Genomic DNA, 17,652 nt, shown 5'->3' with positions numbered 1-17,652 from the left:
TAATAAATATCTGGGTAACCCTTTACAGTATGTGTCAAATGCTTGTAGATCAGGGCCTTGCCATGAGAGAACAGAGTCTCTTTTGTATTAGCTTTTGTGTCCCATGCTGCAACCATATCCCAACTGAGCTGTTACATTGGCAGCTACACCACACTGTGTTAAGTCTGCCTGCAGCCTGATGTCCAAGCAAATCCTTATAAGGTGAGTGGTAGTATGCTCTCATGTAGTATTTAATACATAACTCACACCTATCATATTTTACAATGTTCAGCCCAGTGGCTTATTTCTATGGAAACTCATACACATCCATTCATGCTGTATGTTGTGTGTTAGCAAAAAATTGGTGCAAATGTCACATACGTAAGTTTTAACTTTCAGTAAAAATTGAAGGCCCTATTTTCTGGCTTAGACATCCCTTGAGGAAGCGTTACTCTGTCCAACACAGCATTATGGTGTATAGTTTCTATTTTCCTAGGAAATAACCCTCAGGAAGGGCAGATGATGGTACAATCCAGACCACTGGGCATAGTTATCAGCCAAGATTTGTTCAGGTCAGGTGTATTGACAATCAATAATCATTGACCTGAGGTAAATATCACTAATGGCCATCACGGTTGATGTGTCACATTACACAGAGACAAAGTTGTTGTGTAAGTGCTATTTATTTTGAAGTGTTGTAGTGTTATTTGTACATTGTCCATGATTGTGAGTCCATTAATGCAAAAGGACATGTCATTGGACATGCTGGGGTGACGTGTCAGACAGTGCAGAGGGACAGGATTTGCCAATGAGGTAGTGAGAGACAATCACAGGGCAGGGTGACAAGATAAACAGTGGGTTGAAGAACAGTTCTTGAGTACAGCTGTTGCAAGCCTGGCATGTTACAAAGCACAGGACCTTGGTAATAGGTGGCCATGTGGCAGGGACTAGTGCTACCGGGTACTCTTATGGGTGAAGGTGATATGTTCCTCGTCTTCATCTTCTGATGTGTGTGTTGTCTCCTCTGCCCTTGGTGGTGGTGGTTGTGAAGGGGCAACACATACCTCAGTGTTTGAAGACGTGGAGTCAGACATCCCGGTAGCTGCCAACTGTGGGGCTCTTAAGCGCAGTACTGCAGCAAGGAGAAGCTGCTGGCTCTTAAGAATAGCAGCCACATCACGGTGGTAGGCAGCCAGGTCGGCCCTGAGGGGTTCAATATTGCATTCATGCATGCGTTGACAGGACTTTTGTTGTATATCTATGCTTCTCCTTGTGACTGAAGGTGGGGTCTTGAGGTTTCCAAGGACATCTTGGAGGGTCTGCTGGCTTATGTTTGTCAGCTCGTCATCCATGTCATTAGGGTAGTCCTGGACAGGCATATCCACAGGAGAGCCATCGTCCTCTGCAATGAGACATGGTACAATTAGTGTGTCTGTGTTGTGGGATTTGTAATTTGACATGCCTACCTTCCGAATATTTTCACATTGTGATCTTGGTTCCTGCTCATTGTTCCTGTCTTTCATATTAGCATTCTTCCAGGCCTATGCCCCACCTGCATGTCACATGTATTGTGGTCAGTTTGTGGACTTGTCAGCATGACATGCTCTAGGTGTTGGTTCAGACTAAATTGTAAATTGCCACCTTCTTGTCCTACTCAACCCTCCGTCAACTTCCATTCTCATGGTGAGGCATTTCACTGGCTGTGGGTGTTCTGATGGCACTAGCACCACACTTAACAATCTGGAACTGCCCCAGTCTCTGATCTTTCACATCCACCTATATGTTGTTGAGATCTAGCATATACTATGTTTAGCACTGTTATTGTATAATATGGATGTCAGTAGTGGTAATGTGCACTGCTGATGTTGGTGAATGTGTGGTACATTAGATTGCACTGATAGTCCTAGCAGTGTTCCATTTCCTCCTCTGACTGTGCAGGTGTATTTCTGTACCCAGTTACATCTGTCCTCCTCCTCAATGCTGTTGTCTGAGCAGTATGACATTTGGGATGTTGCATGGTGTCATTGGAGTCATTGTGACCCAGACACAGGGTGGACCCTGACATATGCACCATGGGTATGGCATTGGTGCTGTGTACCTCCTAATGTTTATGACAATGGCTGATGTTTGTAGCAACTTTGGAAAATCACATTTGACAGGATTAGAACATTTGTATTGATTTCAGGGGATTGTTAATGTTTCATCCTGAACCCTCTAATTTGGCTGTGTTTGATCCATGGGGACGTTACTGCCATTAGCTACTTGACCTGTACACACAGCAGAGGTGGTAGTGGCAACTGTTGTCAGTGTTACATTCCACTTGCAGATATGGCCAGAGGTTGTTAATTGGGCCCTAGTTAATGTAGGGAGAATACTGGCTGACGTGTGACGGGCTGCCAGTTTTACGTTGTACAACTGCCCTCCTGGCCTGGCTTTACCTTTGCAACATCCTTGGCATGGCAGCATACCCCCATGCAAAGGTTGTTGGTGTTGTGTAGTATTGTGCCCCAGGTTTCCTCTGAACGGGCCATGCCCCCGTGCCGTGCCCCTTTACCCATTCCACTCCCTGAATATCATGACTTACATGCGTTGTGTAGTTGGTATGTCCACCCCCCTGCTTACAGTCGACATTTGTGCATTTCAACTCCCCATGCGACTTACCCTGCATGTGTGTTGTCTCCTGGTAGTCTGCTCTGTCCTGGAATCCCTGTGACGATCTTCTCTGGGATGACAGCTGCCACCATCTCCTCCATGTGGTCCAGGGCCTCCAGCGGTGCTGGACTCCCACCTCCAGTCTGCAGTGCTGCCTTCCTCTTCCTGGCCATCTTTTCCTCGGTCCTGCGCTTGCAGTCATGCCAGCGTTTCTTGCACTCGATGACTGTCCTCCGTACTTCTGCCACACTGTTGATCTTGTCAACAATTTGTTGCCATATTGCCTCTCTCCTACTGATTGGCAACTTTGAGGTGACAAACAGTTGGTGCTGGTGTTCCGTCACCTCTTTAACCAGAATTTCCTGCTCCTCTGCACTGAAGCAACACTTTCTTTTCTTCTTCTCCCTGTCCTGGGCCTTGTGTGGGTCCTCCTGGCTGGTTCCTGGTCTGTTGTCATCTTCCTGGGGTCTGTGCAAGCATCTGGAATCCATTTTGGCTCTCCTTAGCACATTTTGCAGTGTTTATGCCGCTTTTTGACGCAATTGCATAAAAAAAGGTGCTCATCCGGTTTGCGACGTCGTAAACCGACTCACAGTCATTTTCACTGCGTTACTGGTGTTTTCCTTTATGACGTGACGCATTGGTTTGAGTAAAAAAAAATGACTCACACCTGTGGTTTGCGCCGCCGTGCATCAAAGTATAAATTTGACACCCGCACGGCGCAAAGAAATGGCGTTAGCCGGCAGTAAAAGTTTTGACACGAAACTGCGTCGGCACAGTTTTGTGTCAAAAAGTATAAATATGGGCCTCAGTGCTTAAGGGTCTGCCAATCAGTGTGTGACCATGAAGGTCCTAGATAAGTGACAATGGTTTTACATCACCACAGCTCCAATGCATGTGACATGACACACACACATGCACACAGCAACAACATGGGAATACCTGTTTTAGCCTGTCTCCCATTTCACATTAACAGTGAAACTTAAAGAGCACAACTATGTTTGTCGATCTTATTGTCATTCCATACCCAACCTGAAAGAGTCTGCTCTATTGGCCTTTCACTGAGTCTAAAAACACTGCTAACAATGACAAGTACATATAGATAACATTACATAGGCACATATGCTAACACCTACAAAGTAAACATGAGGTAGACTTTTTTGTTCAAAGATATTTAATAAATATAAACCCTAGCCTCCACAAAACTATCTCATCTACACCACCTTAACCCACGTTAACTAAACTACACATAATCTAAACTGTGCTATGTAAACTACACTATCTTGTCCTAAAAATATCTAAAATTACCTTATCTGACTTAGTGTTCTCTAAACATATAACACAACAGGTTAATCATCAAACTCCAACCCCATTAATACACATCTTCCAGCAGAAACAAAATACACTACACCTACACAAAAGCCACCTATACATATAATCCTAAACAAATATATTTTTGTGTATTTTTTTAATATTGCACATATCAAACACATCAACCCCACCTAGAAAAAACCCTAAGCACCCTTAGCTCCAAAAAGCTTACCTACCTCAACTAAAATGTTAAAATTACTATACCTACACTATGGGGGTCATTACGACCTTGGCGGGCGGCTACCGCCGCCCGCCAAGCGGTAAACGCCGCTCAAAGGGAGTAACCCGTCCTAGGGTCTGTGCCTAGGGCAATGGCCGTCCTGTGGGTTGGCTGGTGAAGGTACTAGCAATATGTTGGACAGATCCACTCTGGTCCGCTGTGAAATCCTCAGCTTTACTTGGCTTGTCAGGTTTGGATGGTCCCTTGACTGAGATACGCCATTTTCCAGCTGCCCTCGCCTCCTAAAATAATTTTCCCATTCCCTTGTATGCTTTTGCAACTAGCCGGATGTGGCGATACTGTTCTACGCAAATGAGGTGTCCCTCTTCTGCTCCAGAATCACGTTGTCTGTTTAAGCAGAATGAAAATCTGTCAGACAAAAAGTAACTAGGAACTGGTTAAATCATCATAATCATCAATTTTGTATCGAAGATCACAAGTAGCATTGCCAAAGCCCAAAAATTATCTGTAAGGATAAGGTGAGCATCCCTTTACCTAATATTTCTCATCTTCAACTTTACTAAGGTACCAAGGCATAGCAAATGTTGGCCAATGTAATTGCATAATCTTATAACATCTAGGTATAACCATGTCTGTACAGAATTTGCTTTGGAACAATGAGGTCTACTCATGGTATAGTATACATTTTATTATTACTAATCATTAGTGTCCCTTCAGCAGCCTGCAATGGGCTTGCATCCATTGGTGTTAGCCAAAGTAAGATGAGCAATTTCTGCAAAGTACATGTATTGTGTCACAACAGTGGGTACCTGATATGGCAAGTACACATACCTGGACACTTTGCTACATAGACGTATCATGTCCAGGGTATTAGAATTAAAATTTGAGGGTTGATAGCTAAGTCACATCAAACAGAGAAGTATGAAACATCTCCTATATGAACTTATGTAATTCCATGGTGGACCATAAAATGGCTCATTACATGCAGCCAATGAAATAGCATGTGACCATCTGCAAGCATAATTTCTGTCCCTATGTGTCAAATATTAATGTAATCTTGCTGCACATCAGCACTCAGCACATCCTTGTGATGATAGTGTACATGCATGTTCTACATATCACCTGCCCAGGTATCTTGTGATGTAATTAGCAATTGTTATCAAAAGTGTAAACCAGTTGGGAGAAATTGAGAAGGCTATCATTGGCAACACAACCAGAAGGTGGATTGGGCAATGGCCTGTTGGATGACTATGCAGTGAAGATGTGCCTCGGGTCAAACACACCTTGCATATCTGTTAAGAAGACAGGGCAAAGTTATGTTTATGCATCCAGTATTGAAAATGTGGCATTAGACAACATGTTGTTCTAATGAGAATGCATCTTAAAAAATAAAAGACAAGAGGAGTCTGGCAAAACAGGAAATGGTTCATTTAATTAAACATTACGGACGGGGAACACTTGCAGATCTGGGGTCTGAGAACTGTATCACGTTGTACATTGGACTGATGCAAGTTTTATACATTTCTCTGGATATAATAAAACCACAAATCTGCAAACAGCTGTCACTGAGTCATAGATACAATTCCGGATGGAGAATGCACTTGGGCCTCGACCTGGCGTGGACACAATGAAAGCCCAGCGAGTACGTGTCCAGTTGTTCGTCCTGAGTGTGCTGTGTCCTGAATAGCTAAGTGTGCCTAAATACATGTGGCATCTATCTCTATTGTGTTTTGGAATGCATATGTCCCTCTGGCCATGTGTGCTTTATTGGGGCCAGTCTCCCTACTGGGCCCCTGGCACATGGGATAGAACTGAAAGGGGACCTTGTGCACTTCTAAGCCACGTTTTGAAGTCTCTCCCACTTCAAAGGCATATTTGGGTACTTAAGCAGGGTCTCTGACCCTACCAACCCAGACACTTCTGGACAAGATATCACTGGAGACAAAACCCTGAACCAGAACCTACAACCTTCCAAGAAAAACTGCTTGGCTGCCCAAAGGACTCACCTGGCCTGCGTTTCTGAGAAGGACTGCTGCCTTGCTGTTGCCCTGCTGCCTTGCTGCTCTCTGGCTGTGCTGAGAAGTGCTCTCCAAGGGCTCGGATAGAGCTTGCCTCATGTTCCTTGAAGTCTTAGGACCAAAAGGACTTCATTCCTGCAAAATAAATTCTTGTGCTGTGAAAATCGACGCACAGCCTGCAAGAAACGAAGCACAGCCTGCATCGCAGTGAGAAAATCACTGCACGCCGAACCAGAAAGACGCCGCCTGACTTCATAAGAAGATCGACACAGCGCCAGTTTTGCAACCGGAAATTCAACGCACGGCCCACTGGATTGATGCACAGCCAAGCCAGAACGACTCAACTCGACTTCCTGACAGGAATTGATGCAGCACTTGCTGTGCGGTAGAAATTTCCACCCATCACCCACCAGATCAACTCAGCCCCTGTGACTTTGTGCTGCAAGCGCCGGATTTCAGCGCATCGTCCCTGGGGCGTCTGAAAACCTTGCAACCCGAAGAGGATCCACGTCTGCACGCCGGAAATCGAAGCAAGGTCTTTCCTGTGTGGAAAATAAATGATGCATGCCGTGCGCGGCCGGAGAAATAGACGCACACCTCCCCGTTTTCCATGCATCTCCTCCTATGGGGTCCCTGTCGGAGAATTTGAATGCAAACCAGGTACTTTGTGCTTGCAAGAGACATTTGTTGCTTTTAAGAGACTAAAGACACTTTGGGGGTGATTCTCACCCTGGCGGGCGGCGGAGGCCGCCCGCCAGAGTTCCCCCCTCCAAAATACCGCTCCGCGGTCGCAAGACCGCTGAGGGTATTTTGGGTTTTGCACTGGGCAGGCAGGCGACCGCCAAAAGGCCGCCCGCCAGCCCAGTGCAAAACGGCCTTCCCACTAGGACGCCGGCTCAGAATTGAGCCGGCGGAGTGGGAAGGTGCGACGGGTGCAGTGGCACCCGTCGCGTATTTCAGTGTCTGCATAGCAGACACTGAAATACAAAGTGGGGCCCTCTTACGGGGGCCCCTGCGGCACCCCCTACCGCCATCCTGTTCCTGGCGGGAGACGCGCCAGGAACAGGATGGCGGTAGGGGGTGTCAGAATCCCCATGGCGGCGGAGAGCGCTCCGCCGCCATGGAGGATTCACAAGGGCAGCGGAAAACCGTCGGGAGACCGCCGGTTTTCCGCATCTGACCGCGGCCGAACCGCCGCGGTCAGAATGCCCTGCGGGGCACCGCCGGCCTGTCGGCGGTGCTCCCGCCGACCCTGGCCCCCTTTATATCATTTTTACAGTGATATTTCAACATACACTTATTGCTTCTTGATCGTTTTGACCTGCATCTTATCAGATAAATATTATGGCCCTCATTACAACCCTGGCAGTAAATCCCGCTTACCGCCGTGCTGACGGCCGTCAAGATACCGTGGGCGCGGTGAAAATCCGCTACAGGTATTGCGACCCAAATCTCGTAATCTGCCACAATACAGACACCCACACAAGTCCGCCACACCAAAGGTCAGAGATAAACTGTTGATAGCAAAACCACACACCGTCACGCCAACAGAACTACGCCCACACTATCACGACCCACGAATCAATGAGGCGGTCATTCAACAGCGGTAATCCATTGGTGGTACACACCGCCACGCTCAAAATACACACAACCTAACTAAACAGCACCACATTGGACAATTCAAAATACACACAACTGATACACATACACACACCACACCCACACCACTATAAAACACCCACCCACATTACCCACAAACCCTTACAATGAAGTTTTTGGAAAAAGCACAGAGAGAGAGAATAGCAAACACAACACCAGCATCCACAGGCACACAACACCATCACTCATACAGCATCCACACACCTCAAACAACACACACCAACACAACACATCACAAAGCACAACAAACATCACCTCACACATCACCCATACCACATTATGGCACCTTAAAGACACCCCAGGTTTTCTGAGGAGGAGCTTAGGGTCATGGTGGAGGAAATCATCCAGGTAGAGCCACAGCTATTCGGATCACAGGTGCAGCAGACCTCCATTGCAAGGAAGATGGAGCTATGGCAGAGAATTGTCGACAGGGTGAACGCAGTGGGACAGCACCCCAGAACACGGGATGACATCAGGAAGAGGTGGAATGACCTACGGGGGAAGGTGCGTTCCGTGGTATCCAGACACCAGGAAGCAGTACAGAGTACTGGCGTTGAACCCCCACCTCCTCCCCCACAACTAACAACATGGGAGGAGCAAGTCTTGGCAATCATGCATCCTGAGGGCCTTGCAGGAGTAGCAGGAGGACTGGACTCTGGTAAGTCAAATCTATACTACTATATCTCCCCCACCCTACGTGCATGCTATCACAAACTCCTAGCCCAACAATCATACCCATCACCTCAACACCCCACTGTCACAATCCACACATCCCAAAACCAAGGCCTGCATGTCACACCAATGCGTGGACACCCATCACCAAACCATGTCCAGTACAGATACTCACCCAGGCCCCAAAATCACTAATCACACAAGGGCAAAGACAATAAGCCAAGCACGGGAGTAGAAGGTAACTCACACATTGCACAAGATGGCACACACAGATGCATTAACTATGCATTTACACCCCAACAGGACCCATACCCAACTTCACCGGACAGGAGGTGCCAGGCATTTCCAGTCCCCCCACAGAAGAGGCCCACAGTGACAACAGCAGCTCTGCACGCCTGGATCAAGAGGACCAGCCCAGCCCATCAGGGACCTCTGGACAGTCGGTTCCCCTGCCACAGTCACAAACCACTACTGAACCTCCCCCTCAGGAAACAACAGCATAGCACCCACCCAGCAGGCCCATCCCTCTGTCCCCAGGACACGTTAATCAGCAGTGTGTCCACCACTACACGGACCCCAGGCAAACCCACCAACCCAAGACAATCAGGGACCTGGGGTCAGTGGGCACATGGTCCAGCGGATGGAGGCACAGGATAACAGGGAAACTGGGAGGACTGCTGTGCGACAGGGGAGGACAGGCCCATGGAACCCACTCTCCACGTGGCACTCTCCAACATCATGGGAGCATACCATAATTCCCAGGAGATCATGAGCACGGTACTGGCCAAGTTTCAGGAGACCCAGCGGCTGCAGGAGGAACAGTACCTGGGGATCAGGGAGGACGTGAAGTCCATTAACACCACCCTGGTCACCATTGCAGGGGTGCTGGCAGACATAGCCAACACCATGAGGGAGACAGTGGCACACCAACAGGCCCCTGACACTTGCCTGAATGATGAACAGCCCTCCACCTCCGCCAGCGCTATTGGACAGGAGGCCCCGCCACAGGAACAACAGGCCACCAGCACCCCACCCAATGCAGAAGGAGAACCAGCCCGCAAATGATCCCTGAGATCCAGGAGCAAGGCAGAGAACATTGCCAAGGCCCCCGTCAGGAAATAAGACTCTCCTGATTGTCACCCTTCTGTCCCACTATGTCTCCCTGTCCTCCTTGAACTGCCATTACTCCACTTCCTATGCCCCCTTGGACAATGCACCTGTGATACCAATAGACTGGACTCCACCATGGACATTCCTCCACCATCACCCCAACCCATTGCAGAGCCCCCTCTACTTATTGGCACTTAAATAAACACCCTTGAATCACAAATCAATCTGGAGTCAGTCTGTACTTTCACAGATGTGTAATTGCAACCTCTCAGAAAAATAGCAATGTCAATGTTCATTTTCACATACAAATGTTCAACAGTTGTTGGGCAGCAGTAAACATAGCAGAAGGCAGAAAGTGGTACCCAGATCTGTGAAATGGAAAGCCAAAGTGAAATATCAGGGTCCATTCACAAAGGGAAAAAGGCAGAATCATGCAATGTCCCACAGTAGTATGATATGAGAGAAGCAGTGCCAGTCTCTTACCTGTGTCTCACTGGAAGTATTGCTTGATGATGTTGCTTCGGTTGTCTATATTTTCTTCTTCTGCCTCCTCTTCTTCACTATCCACAGGCTCCACAGCTGCCACAAGACCAACATCAGGCCCATCCTCCTGCAGAAAAGGCACCAGGTGTCGCAAAGCCAGGTTATGCAACATACAGCATTCCACGATGATCTGGCACACCTTCTTTGGTGAGTAGTATAGGGAGCCGCCTGTCAGATGGAGGCACCGGAACCTGGCATTCAGGAGGCCGAAAGTGCCCTCAATTATCCTCCTAGTTCTTTCATGTACCTCATTGTAGTGTTCCTCTGCCCTTGTCCTGGGATTCCTCACTGGGGTCAGTAGCCATGACAGGTTGGGGTAACCAGAGTCACCTGCAAATATCGAGGGACAACTGTCAGACACACACTAACCCTTAGGGACAAACCCATACCCAGACACATATGTCAACTGTGTGGGGACCTTGGGCTCACCTATTAGCCACACACAGTGCCTCTGGAGTTGCCCCATCACATAAAGGATGCTGCTATTCCTCAAAATGTAAGCGTCATGCACTGAGCCAGGATACTTGACATTCACATGGGAGATGTACTGGTCTGCTAAACATACCATCTGCACATTCATGGAATGGTAGCTTTTGCGGTTTCTGTACACCTGTTCATTCCTGCGGGGGGACGACAAATGCCACATGTGTACCATCAATGGCACCAATGATGTTGGGAATATGTCCCAGGGCATAGAAGTCACCTTTCACTGTAGGCAAATCCTCCACCTGAGGAAAAACAATGTAGCTGCGTATGTGTTTCAGCAGGGCAGACAACACTCTGGACAACACATTAGAGAACATTGGCTGCGACATCCCTGATACCATGGCCACTGTTGTCTGAAAGGAGCCACTTGCCAGGAAATGGAACACTGACAGGACTTGCTCTAGAGGGGGATACCTGTGGGATTGCGGGTAGCTGACATCAGGTCTGGCTCCAACTGAGCACACAGTTCTTGGATTGTGGCCCTATCAAGTCTGTAGGTGATAACGATGTGTCTGTTTTCCATTGTCGACAGGTCCACCAGGGGTCTGTATACCGGAGGATGATGCCATCTCATCATCTGCCCCAGTGGATGTGCCTCTGGAGGAGAAGGGTGAGCAGAGGGTCATTGTAAGGAAATGCCTCCTTGACATGGTTACCTCCTAACTTTTTGCCTTTGCTGATGCCAAGTTTTGATTGAAAGTGTGCTGGGACCCTGCTAACCAGGCCCCACCACCCGTGTTTTGTCCTTAAAATGCACCTTTGTCTCCACAATTGGCACAACCCTGGCACTCAGGTAAGTCCCTTGTAACCGGTACCCCTGGTACCAAGGGCTCTGATGCCAGGGAAGGTCTCTAAGGGCTGCAGCATGTCTTATGCCACCCTGGGGACCACTCACTCAGCACATGCACACTGCCTCACAGCTTGTGTGTGATGGTGGGGAGAAAAATACTAAGTCGACATGGCACTCCCCTCAGAGTGCCATGCCGACCTCACACTGCCTGTGGCATAGGTAAGTCACCCCTCTAGCAGGCTTTACAGCCCTAAGGCAGGGTGCACTATACCACAGGTGAGGGCATATGTGCATGAGCACTATGCCCCTACAGTGTCTAAGCATAATCTTAGACATTGTAAGTGCAGGGTAGCCATAAGAGTACATGGTCTGGGAGTTTGTCAAATACAAACTCCACAGTTCCATAATGGCTACACTGAAATCTGGGAAGTTTGGTATCAAACTTCTCAGCATAATAAATGCACAATGATGCTAGTGTGCAATTTATTGTAACATACACCCAGAGGGCATCTTAGAGATGCCCCCTGAATACCAATCCGACTTCTAGTGTAGGCTGACCAGTTTCTGCCAGCCTACCACACACCAGACATGTTGCTGGCCACATGGGGAGAGTGCCTTTGTCACTCTGTGGCCATGAACAAGCCTGTACTGGGTGGAGGTGCTTCTCACCTCCCCCTGCAGGAACTGTACCACTTGGTGGTGAGCCACAAAGGCTCACCCCTTTTGTTACAGTGCCCCAGGGCATCCCAGCTAGTGGAGATGCCCGCCCCTCCGGCCACTGCCCCCACTTTTGGCAGCAAGGCTGGAGGAGATAATGAGAAAAACCGGGAGGAGTCACCCACCAGTCAGGACAGCCCCTAAGGTGTCCTGAGCTGAGATCACCCCTTCCTTTAGAAATCCTCCATCTTAGTATTGGAGGATTCCCCCAATAGGATTAGGGATGTGCCCCACTCCCCACAGGGAGGAGGCACACAGAGGGTGTAGCCACCCTCAAGGACAGTAGCCATTGGCTACTACCCTCCCAGACTTAAACACACCCCTAAATTCAGTATCCCAGGAAATCAGATTCCTGCAACCTGAAGAAACAAGAAGGACTGCTGACCTACAAGCCTGCAGAGAAGAAGGAAGACGACAACTGCTTTGGCCCAAGCCCTACTGGCCTGTCTCCAACTTCAAAAACCTGCAATCAGCGACGCATCCGACAAGGACCAGCGACCTCTGAAGACTCTGAGGACTGCCCTGGACTAAAGGACCAAGAAACTCCCGTGAATAGCGGCCCTGTTCAAAACCAGCTACTTCTTTCCAACAAAGAAGCAACTTCCAAGGACTGCATATTTCCCGCCGGAAGAGTGAGACTTCTCACTCTGCACCCGACGCCCCCGGCTTGAGATTCAGAGAACCAACACCTCAGGGAGGACTCCCCGTTGACTGCAAGCCCCTGAGTAACCATAGATGACCCCCCTGAGCCCCCACAGCAACGCCTGCAGAGAGACTGCCTGTAACAAGGGACCCGACGCCTGACCGCGACTGACTTGAACAAGGGACCCAATGCCTGGAACCAGCTCTGCACCCCCAGCCCCCAGGACCTGAAGGAACCGAACCTCAGTGCAGGAGTGACCCCCAGATGACCCTCTGCCTAGCCCAGGTGGTGGCTGTTCTGAGAAGCCCCCGTGCCTGCCTGCACCGCTAGAGTGACCCCCGGGTCCCTCCATTGTTTTCTACCTGAAACCCGATGCCTGCTTTGCACACTGCACCCGGCCGCCCCTGTGCCGCTGAGGTGTGTGTTTTGTGTGCCTACTTGTGTCCCCCCAGTGCTCTACAAAACCTCCCTGGTCTGCCCCGGGGACGCAGGTACTTACCTGCTGGCAGACTGGAACCGGAGCATCCCTGCTCTCCATAGGCGCCCATGTGTTTTGGGCACCTCTTTGACCTCTGCACCTGACCGGCCTGAGTTGCTGGTTTGGTAACTTTGGGGTTGCCTTGAGCCCCCAATGGTGGGCTGCCTATGCCCCAGAACTGAGACTTGTAAGTGTTTTACTTACCTCCTAATCTAACCTTTACTTACCTCACCCAGGAACTGTTGATTTTTGCAGTGTCCACTTTGAAAATAGCTTATTGCTATTTTTACAAAGACTGTATATAATATTGCTTTTATTCAAAGTTCCTAACGTATCTAAGTGAAGTACCTTGCATTTAATGTGTTTACTGCAAATCTTGAACCTGTGGTTCTTAAAATAAATTAAGGAAATATATTTTTCAATATAAAAACCTATTGGCCTGGAGTAAGTATTTGAGTGTGTGTTCCTCATTTATTGCCTGTGTGTGTACAACAAATGCTTAACACTACCCTCTGATAAGCCACACTACCACAAAATAGAGCATTAGAATGATCTAATTTTGCCACTATCTTACCTCTAAAGGGAACCCTTGGACTCTGTGCACACTATTCCTTACTTTGAAATAGTATATACAGAGCCAACTTCCTACATTGGTGGATCAGCGGTGGGGTCTAAGACTTTGCATTTGCTGGACTACTCAGCCAATACCTGATCACACGATTAAATTCCAAAACTTGTCATTAGAAACAGACTTTTGCAATTTTAGATATTTTTCTAAATTTTTAAAAGTCCTGGTAGGGCCTTGTGTGTGTCCATGTGAGCATTTGTTTTAGAGTTTAAAAGTTTGTAAAAGTGTGGATTAAGTTCTAGAAATAGTTTTAGATTCTTTAAAAGTATCCCAACTTTTAGGAAAGTAATGTCTACCACAGAAGAGTTGGTGGTGGAACTTAACCTCACCCCTTACCTGCATCTAGGGATGTCAGAGTTAAGGACTCTCTGTAAAGTAAAAAATATAAAAACTGGGTCAAACCCTACCAAAGTGAAGCTCCAGGAGCTTTTGGCAGAGTTTGCAAAAGACCACCCCTTTGAGGATAACCCTACAGAGGAGGAAACTAGTGACCAGGAGGAAAATTCCCTCCCTCCTGTCTTAGTAAGGGAGGCCAGGGTCTCTCAAACCCTGACTCCACAAGTGATAGTCAGAGATACTGGTTCTTCCACAGGGGAGTCCAGTAACTCTGGAAGCATTGAGGGCGGCCTCAATGAAGATGACCTGGATGGCTATGAGAGTGGCTTTGGAGAGACAACTCCTAGCCATAGAAAGGGAAAGACAAGAGATGGGTTTAGCTCCCATCAGTGGTGGCAGCAACATAAATAGGGTCAGAGAAAGTACTGACATGCTAAAAATCCCCAAAGGAATTGTAACAAAATATGAAGATGGTGATGACATCACCAAGTGGTTTGCAGCTTTTGAGAGGGCTTGTGCAACCAGAAAAGTAAACAGATCTCACTGGGGTGCTCTCCTTTGGGAAATGTTCACTGGAAAGTATAGGGATAGACTCCTCACACTATCTGGTAAAGATGCAGAATCCTATGACCGCATGAAGGCTACCCTGATTGAGGGCTTTGGATTCTCAACTGAGGAGTACAGGATTAGGTTCAGGGGGGCTCAAAAATCCTCGAGCCAGACCTGGGTTGATTTTGTTGACTTCTCAGTCAAAACACTGGATGGTTGGATTAATGTCAGTGGTGTAAATGATTATGAAGGGTTGTATAACTTGTTAATGAAGGAACACCTTTTAAGTAATTGTTTCAATGATTAACTGCATCAGCATCTGGTAGACCTAGGTCCAATTTCTCCCCAAGAATTGGGAAAGAAGGCAGACCACTGGGTCAAGACAAGGGTGACCAAGACTTCCACAGGGGGCGACCAAAAGAAAGGGGTTACAAAGCCTCCCCATGGGAAGAGTGTTGAGACATCCAAGGAAAAAAGTAAAGAGTCTTTTACAGGGCCTCAAAAACCTGCACAGGAGGGGGGGGTCCAAAACCTCTTCACAATCCTCATTTGGGTACAAGGGTACAAACTTTGATCCCAAAAAGGCCTGGTGTTGCAGCTGTAGACAGCATGGACACCAAAATGGAGACAAGGCCTGTCCCAAGAAAGGTTCCACTTCAACTACTACTCCAGTTAGCACTGGAATAGCCAGTCTCCAGGTGGGATCAACAGTGTTCCCAGAGCAAATCAGGGTCCACACTGAAGCTACATTAGTCTCAGAGGGTGGGGTGGACTTAGCCACACTACCTGCCTGGCCGCCTAACATGCAAAATACAGGCAGCAGCTCTTAATTAATGGGACTAGAGTAGAGACCCTGAGGGATACAGGTGCCAGTGTCACAATAGTGACAGAACATCTGATTCCCCAGGACAATTCCTGGGCACAGTTCAGGGCTCAGGGTGAAAAAGAAGTGTTGGAGCCTGGAATAATGGCCCAACCTTCCAAGAGAAAAGGAAAGAAGACTGGGGAACCAGCTTCAGCACAGAAAAAGAAACAGAACCTCTCTTCTCAGGAAGAAGTTCTATCCCCTGAGGGAACTGAGTCCATGGAGTTAGAACCTTACCAGGCTGAGCTCTTGGGCCCAAGGGGACCCTCAAGGGGCAAGAAACTTGTCCCTCTCTTGAAGGCCTAAGACAGCAAGCAGCTGAACAAGAAAAAGGAATTGTCAGTGGAACCCACAGGGTCTATTGGGAAGATGGACTCCTTTACACTGAGCAAGATATCTCAAACCTGGTGCCACTAGGAGAGTGGTAGTACCTCAGGAGTTTAGGGAGTTCATTCTGACCTTAGCCCATGACATTCCCCTTGCTGGGCATTTGGACAAACCATTAGTCAACCATTTCTACTGGCCCACCATGTCCCAGAAGGTAAAGGAGTTGTGTACTTCCTGTGTCACCTGTCAAGCCAGTGGTAAGACAGGTGGCCATCCAAAGGCCCCCCTCATTCCACTTCCAGTGGTGGGGGTCGCCTTTGAAAGAGTGGTAGTGGATATAGTGGGTCCACTTGAACCCCCCCACAGCATCAGGGAATCAGTATATCCTAGTAGTAGTGGATTATGCTACTAAGTACCCTGAGGCAATTCCCCTTAGGTCCACTACTGTCCCTGCAGTAGCCAAAGCACTCATTTGTATTTTTACCAGAGTGGGATTTCCTAAGGAGGTGCTTTCTGACAGAGGTACCAACTTCATGTCAGCTTACCTGAAACATATGTGAAAGGATTGTGGGGTGACTTACAAATTCGCCACACCATACCATCCACAAACCAATGGTCTTGTTGAGATATTTAACAAGACATTGAAGGGCATGATCATGGGGCTTCCTGAAAAACTCAAAAGGAGATGGGATGTCCTCTTACCATGCCTGCTTTTCGCCTACAGAGAGGTGCCTCAGAAGGGAGCAGGGTTTTCCCCAATTGAACTTCTGTTTGGCCATCCTGTTAGGGGACCACTAGCTCTTGTAAAAGAAGGCTGGGAGAGATGTCTCCATGAGCCTAAATAAGATATAGTGGACTATGTACTAGGCCTACATTCAAGAATGTCAGAGTACATGGAAAAGGCAAGTAAAAACCTTGAGGCCAGCCAACAACTCCAGAAGATGTGGTATGACCAAAAGGCTGCTATGGTTGAGTTTCAGCCAGGGAAGAAAGTGTGGGTTCTGGAGCCTGTGGCTCCCAGGGCACTTCAGGACAATTGGAGTGGCCCTCACCCAGCGCTAGAGAAGAAGAGTCAGGTCACCTACCTGGTGGACCTAGGCACCAGCAGGACTCCCAAGAGGGTGATCCATGTTAACCGCCTAAAACTCTTCCATGATAGGGCAGATGTAAACATGTTAATGGTTACAGAGGAGGACCATGAAGCAGAGAGTGAACCTTTCCCTGATCTCCTCTCCACTGACCCTAAAGATGGCACAGTAGATGGAGTGATCTATTCAGACACCCTCTCTGGCCAACAGCAGGCTGACTGCAGGCAAGTCCTCCAGCAGTTTTCTGAGCTCTTTTCACTAACCCCTGGTCAGACACACCTGTGTGCCCATGATGTGGACACAGGAGACAGCATGCCTGTCAAAAACAAAATATTCAGACACTCTGATCAAGTTAAGGAAAGCACTAAAGTGGAAGTCCACAAGATGCTGGAGTTAGGAGTGATTGAGCACTCTGACAGTCCCTGGGCTAGCCCAATGGTCTTGGTCCCCAAACCTTACACCAAAGATGGCAAGAGAGAGATGAGGTTCTGGGTGGAGAACAGAGGGCTTAATTCTGTCACCAAGACAGATGCCAACCCCATAACAAGGGCAGATGAGCT

This window comes from Pleurodeles waltl, chromosome 4_2 (genome assembly GCF_031143425.1).
Source record: "Pleurodeles waltl isolate 20211129_DDA chromosome 4_2, aPleWal1.hap1.20221129, whole genome shotgun sequence".
In the NCBI taxonomy this organism is placed as follows: Eukaryota; Metazoa; Chordata; class Amphibia; order Caudata; family Salamandridae; genus Pleurodeles; species Pleurodeles waltl.
The sequence above is the reverse complement of the archived record's forward strand: the minus strand, read 5'-3'. Positions refer to the sequence as shown.